Genomic DNA, 7,107 nt, shown 5'->3' with positions numbered 1-7,107 from the left:
ATAATTTGCATTCTTATTTTATACGATTTGTTTATGTGAAGATTGTTATGAAAAGCTATAACTACATTATTATTTCGACACCCTTAAACTAAAATAGTTTCTAAAATTATCTTTAAATAAATATTAGCTTTCAAAATTTGAATGATTTTATGCTATTGAGTGTTTAATCATCTGGATGACGCGTTTTAAAGTAAAAAGGAAAAAACTACTATTAATATCTTATATTCATAAACAATGATTTTATAATTGATCACGTTTTTAGCAATTTAGATTTCTAATTATCTTTAAATATTTAGGATTCAAAATCTGAATGATTTAATTCTATTGAGATGACACGTTTTAATTTAGATTTCAAATGTGTAATTGATTGAAGAAATTGATTCATCAAATTTTTAATATTATTGGGCTATCAACTCTTGCCCATCTGTACGTAATTGGGCTTCTTAAACACCTTTACATAACCCAAATACCCAATTTTTCTGGGTGATTTGGCACATAGCCCTCAATTTTCTCATTAGAGCATCCGCAGCGGTGGCGAAAGTCGCCACCGCCGTCCGCGCCGTTGGCAAGGCGAAGGACCGCCGCCGCTGCAGCCGCGCCGCTGGCACGGCGCTGCTCGATGTATCGAGCACGTCCGTGCCAGCGGACGCACACGTGTCGCCCTCCCATTCGTCAACGGCATAGCCGTTGAGTTTAAAATTTTTTTTTAAAAAAAAAAATCGGTTTTTTAATAAAAAAATCGATAAAAAAAAAATTCACTTCCCCAAAAAAATATATCCGTTTATAACCGTTTTTTACACCTTTTTAATTTTTTTTTCATTTTTTTACCCCAAAAATACACACTTTCATCTATAAATACCCCCAATTTCACTCCCAAAAATTCACACTTTCACTACACAATTCTCATCATCATTCTCTCATCTCCATTCTCATCTTCAATCTCTCATATCCATTTTCATCTTCCTCTCACACCCTACAACACCACTATATCCGGTCACGACGACAACCCAAGCGGCTCCCACGGTTGGAACCCCGAATGGTTCGCTCGCAACCGTTTCCTAGTCCGGATACGGAATATTCGGCCCCTCCTCAAACCCAAGATTCGGGCGTTCCGGGTGGCTACCGGCCATACCCGGTCGACGACCAAGGTGGCTCCGATGGGCGATATGGGTGGACTCCGGAGCCTAGGCCTCCCGTCCCTTCCCAAACGCAGACTCCTCCATCTCGCGCCGGTGTCCGCACACCGTACTCACCGGCGGAGATGGATAGATTGTTCAAGTCGTACTTGGAAATCTCCGAAGATGCGGTGGTTGGCACGAACCAATCCGGCGATCACTTTTGGTGGCGCGTCTCTCGGCGGTACAATGCAAACCGGCCGCCGGGAACGATCGAGCGCAACGAGAGTATGGTGCGCAACTGCATCGGCCGAGCCAACGACGAAATTGGCAAGTTCAACGGCTATTTCCTCCAGGAGTCGCGGAATGCCGGGAGCGGGCGGAGCGAGGTCGACATCATCACTGCCGCGCTGAGCACCTACCAATCCATGAACGGTAAGTCGTTCAAGTACCTTAATGTTTGGCAGGAAACGAGGACGCACCCGAAGTATCTGGGAGGCGTAACATCCTCCTCTAGCGGCTCCTCCAAACGCTCACGGTCGGCATCCCTATCCGACGCCGGCGAAGAAGTGGCTAGCCAACTCGCCGAAGCTAACTTGGGTAGCCCCGACGCCGGACCAAGCGGTTCCCGACGCTTACCGCAAGGAAGGAAGAAGGCGGCGGCCGAACGCCGTCGCGCCGCGACTCCATCTGCCCCCGCTCCCGAACCCGCACCCTATGTTCCACCTCCACCCCCGAACAACTCGTTGTGGACCCTTTTGGCCCAACTCAATATGGCCGATAGGTCAACTATGACCCCTACGCAACTTCAAACGCACGAGTCCATGATATTGGGTCTCCAAAAATAATTGGGGTTGGTGGCGCCGGATGCGTAGTCTTCCTCGGGTAATATTAGCCAATAATTATGTAATTTTTAATTTTTAGGAGTTTAATTATGTAATTTTTAATTTTTAGTATTTTAATTATGTAATTTTTAATTTTTAGGATTTTAATTATGTCTTTTTATTTTATTTGTAATTTATAATTTTTATTGTGGTTTTTTTAATGAATTTTAGTATTATGAAAATGTTTTTGTGTAATTGAATTTTATATTAATTGTGCTCGTCCTTGCGGAAGAGCACAGTTGTGGGTGTTGTGCTCTTGCCAGAGAGCAGGCATGAATAGTACCGCCCGGGCCCACAACCATGCCGCTGGCAAGAGCACGGTTGTGGGTGCTCTTATAGGTAAAAAAATTTATTGAACTTGTCCATTACTTCTCTCTCATCCTTATAGACTTAGGGCATGTTCACCTTCTATGGTATGGAACAAATAGAAATAAATCTGGATTTGATTTATATACATGGGGCCCACATAATCGAATAAATAGTAACTCTATTTATAAACCAATAAATTTAAAAGATATTGGTTCTCAAAATCATAAACTTTGGCCAAATTTCGGTATTTTTCATGAACTTTAAAATTTGTCTAAATATCACAAATGTTACATGTTGTTTGTTATTTTCCACGGCAGGTCAATTACCATATTCGACTAACTTACGTGCCTTTTTTAATCCTATTTGACACTACTAAATCAACGTGGTTTCTAATGTGATTTTTTACCCTACTTGCTACGAACTTAAAAGGTTGAACTATATTGAAGGGACGAGTAAGTATTACTACTTTACATTGAACATAGACTCAATATTTTCACTTAGAGATGGCAATCAGTTTGGTTGGCTCGGCCTAAGCCCGCCGGGTCTTTCCTCTGAACCAAGTTCGGCTTGTCCATAACCTCCCGATCCCTCTAAGCTTAGTGTAAATCGTCTAGTACTCTGGGCCAAGCCAAGCCCACTTTACATTTTGTCACTTTAGCACGGCTCGGTCCCGTCCAAAACTCTACCTAACCTAAAATAGTCTGGTTACAATCAAGTGAACTTATTTGCTAACAGAGATTTGGCTTACGCTATATAGTAAACATTATATATTGTCAATGAATTCAACTATTAAGGTCTGTTTCGATAATAGTATATGCTAAAGTTACATTTTGAAAGTTGCTGTCTATTTAAATAAAAAGACTCACTTTTCTTAACATTTCTTAAAACTCGTGCCGCTAAGAAATGAGACTCCTAATGGCGGATGGAGGGGTAACTCTAACTAAGTTAAAGCTGAGATATTCTCAAGTTTCACAATTTAATTTGAATAATTAAATAAGATTCCACATTAATACCCATAACAAAACATGGGATGAAACAAGATTCGTGACAAGGAGAATCTAATTTAATAGGCCTGCCTTAATTGGGCCTCTAAGCCATTTCAGAAATTGTACAGAGAATCCAATTGGGCTAAAGCAGAGAGAGAGAATATTTGTACAATTAATTAAATTTTGACTAAAAAAACATGAAAATAGATATGCTATTCGTATATCCCTATATCCCAGTCTCTTCTACATTATTCGCTCTCATACTTAATTTTATCTCCTCTTTAACTATTTATCTTCATTTTTTCAAAACAAGTGTGAAAATGAAATGTCTCGCTACGGCTAGGACGAAAGGATTACTTATTAGTACTACTTATTACATGCACTGATCATTGAAATTTAAAATGTAGTGAAGGATATAATAGTATAAAAATTGTAATTCATCCCTAAAAGGTAGACATATTAGATTGGGAAAAGTGTGATTAATTTCTCCAATCACAAATCATGAGTATGATTGAAGCAACGAGCGTCAATGAAGTTAATAATTACAAGTCGATTTAGTAAAAGTAAAAGCATACACAAATGATTAGGCAGTTGGTGCAAATATGGAATCCAAAGCCATATAATGGATAATTGATCATGATTAAAGATTTAATTAGGTTCCCAAATTTACTCCATTCACTTCAAAAAGGAGGATAGTAAACAAAGGGAAGAAGAAAAAGTAAATATGTGGGGGACTACCTATTAATCACATTTCAGTAATTTCAGTAAACAAATTCAGACTTTTGAATATAGAATTTCAGAAGTGATGTGTGATTTTGCATCGTTTAGGTGAACGTTGACATTTTTTATATTGTTTTGTTTTACTAAATTTATGTTACTGGGACTGAATTGTGAATTGTCACATATCAACTGCATTAACAATTAAATATCAAAAAATTAGTACTACTACCTCATTTGATAGATTTTTTATATTGTTTATTATTAGTACTATTTTTTTTTACCTTTTTACCTTTGATTTGTAGAGATAAATTGTGATTTAAGGAATATAGGAGCTTCAGAATGGGTATGTGTGGAATGATTTGGCTCAAAATGATGTGATTTTACCATCGGAAGGAGGTGAATATGTGCTCAAGGTATGTGAAGTACTTGTCGACTGCGCTGGTAATTAACTTCATTATTTTTTTCATTAAAATCATGAATTTTGGTCTGTCCTATAATTTTTAAAATTTGATGGAAATTTGGATGCTTGGATCTGTTGGTTAAAATCATGAATTTTGGTCGAAATTTGGTCCCTCATATAATAATTTTTAAAATTGGACGGAAATATTTGATGTTTAGATTTGTTTGTTAATTATGAATTTTGATCGAATTTTGATCGATCATGCATTATTAGACACAAAGTTTAACGAATTGGTGACATTCACATCCATGTAACCGATATTAGATACAATTTGGTAAAAAAAAACTCGTAGTAAAGTAATGGCGACAAATTTAAACTTTATGATTTTTTCGCCTAATTTCTAAATTACGAAAACGGATCATAATTTGACCGAATTTCATTGTTTTTTTAGACCAATTTGTCCCTAGAAAGCACACTTTGTTTGTTTGTCACTTCAACAAAATCCAATTGAAAATGATGAATTTTAGAGAAGCTGCACCACCTACAATTCGGCAATGCTCAGCAATTCCAGCACTAGGAAGCAAATCTGTACCCTGCAAAATGCCGAAATCCATCTCCGAAGCAGGAAATGATGAACGTCGAAGAGGAGGAAGAGGAAGACGAAGACGAAGAATACGAAGAGAAAGACGCGACGCACACCACCTGTTCGAGAGGCGTCTCCACCGAAGAAGCCGAGGATGAAATCAAGCACAAGCACTCGCTAAAGAGCGGCATCAGCCCCGCACCGAGCTCAACCTCGGCACGAACTCGCTCTCCTCGCCACCCTCCACCACCTCCTCCACCCCCTCCGACAACCCCCAGAGCGACGGCCTCCCCGTCCCCAGCGAGGCTGATCCCATCGGGAGCGAGCCGATGCTGAGCAGGAACTCCATGCTGCTCAGCCTCATCGCGTGTGGGGGCACGGGCTCCTTCAGGAGGGCCGTGATCCCTGCCTCTGTGAAGGAGCACGTCCCCGGGAGGAAGAGCTGCAGCGGAGGAGGCGGGAGTAGCCTTCATAAGGGGGTGATGTGCAAGGCGGCCAAGATGGCGACCTAGGATGAGCGGGTGATGATCAGCTACATGTCGGAGAATCCGAGGTTCGGGAACTCGCAGGCCGAGGAGAAGGAGTACTTCAGCGGTAGCATTGTGGAATCTATGACAAATGATTGTGCGAACGAGCCGTGCTCAAGAAGTCGTCTTCATACAATCACGAAAGGTGAACTATATTTCATGCCATTCGAAATAACACATTTTTTAATCGGGACAAGTGTCACGACCACATCTTACTAGTGATAGTAAGCGTGACTAAATAAAACTTGAAGGTAGGAAGAGATAAGCGTAGATGGTGAGTCAATTTCAAACATCAGTTTCAAATGCGAAAGTGGTACATTGCCAATCAAAACCAATCAAAATCAGAGTACGATAACTAGGTTTATGAAGTCTTAGTACAAAATTACTAGTGCAGCGACTGATAAACTCGTAGTATAGCAAGTATTTTGGATGTTTAACGTGAATACTTCAATGTTTTGTAGCATATTACTCGAGTTTGCATCCATTATCCACTACTTAAGTGTTTTGATGAGTTTGTCTAGTGTTTGGGGATAAAACAGATGAAAATTACTTGAAAACGAGCTTGAAGCTAGATTACAGAAGAAGTGCCCGACCGGGCGTTCGTGTACAAGAGAAATGCCCGGTCGGGCGTTTGTGTAAAGAAGAAACGAATACAGAAAGTTTGCCCGACCGGGCGTTATCCCTCGGAAGAATCGCCCGACCGGGCGATGTGAAGAAATCAGGGCCATCGAGAGATCGCCTGACCGGGCGTTTAGACGACTTAAAATCGCCCGACCGGGCGATGTGTTCTGCGAGAGTCAATTGCTATTATTTCCGCCCCGGGTATAAAAGGGGAGCTAGGTTTTCGTGCCCAGGACAGCAGACACGCCCCCAAGAGCAGTTTTCACATTGGAGAGTAGATTAAAGCGACAAAGAGTCCGATTCATCAAGAAGGTTGAAGACGAAGACGATTTGCCCACTCAATCCACCTTTGGGAGTATCTTTATTAGTTTTCTTATGTTTAATTCACTTTCCATGGATTTATCTTGTGAATTTGCATTGAATATGAGTAGCTAAATCCCTTGTAGAGTTTTAGAGAAGACTACAATGAACGCTTTTGATTAATTTAAGGACTTTTGATTACCTATGCTCTTGTGATTTCTTTGTTTCATTCTTGTGCTCTTTCAATTCAATTGCTTAGCTACCAATTGAGTTTGTTAACCTAGTTTTGAGTAATCGAGAGATACCTAATTAGGATTGATAAAAGAATGAACAACACCTAGATAATTTGCATTCGAGAGAAGGGATTCTAGAGTGAGGGCTTGAGCCTTTTGTTTTAAGGAGTTAATTGTGAAGTATTAGAAGGAGACTTCAATATTAATGGTTAATCAACGGGTTGGGTGCACTCGAGAGAGGGCTTAGCCTAGACTAGCGGCTTTCCTAGTAATCCTAGAGACTTCAATTGGGTAATCGAAGTTGTTGAATTGTTCACTTTGTGTTCGTTGTAGTTGGATCTAAAGCTCTACTTCTTTCTCTTATTTGAAACCTTTCAATTGTTGCGTGATTTTAATTTGTTTATGTTTAATTGTTTTTAAAAATCAAAA

The 7,107-nt window shown here is 40.0% G+C and overlaps 1 pseudogene; it reads left to right on the top strand.

Annotated features, from left to right (window-relative positions):
- Positions 1–3,223: 3,223 nt before the first annotated feature.
- Positions 3,224–6,650, top strand: LOC121785306 (annotated as a pseudogene).
- Positions 6,651–7,107: the final 457 nt, after the last annotated feature.

The sequence above is a fragment of the Salvia splendens genome, chromosome 21 (genome assembly GCF_004379255.2).
Source record: "Salvia splendens isolate huo1 chromosome 21, SspV2, whole genome shotgun sequence".
NCBI classification, from domain to species: domain Eukaryota; kingdom Viridiplantae; phylum Streptophyta; class Magnoliopsida; order Lamiales; family Lamiaceae; genus Salvia; species Salvia splendens.
This window is presented reverse-complemented; position numbering and strand designations above follow the sequence as displayed.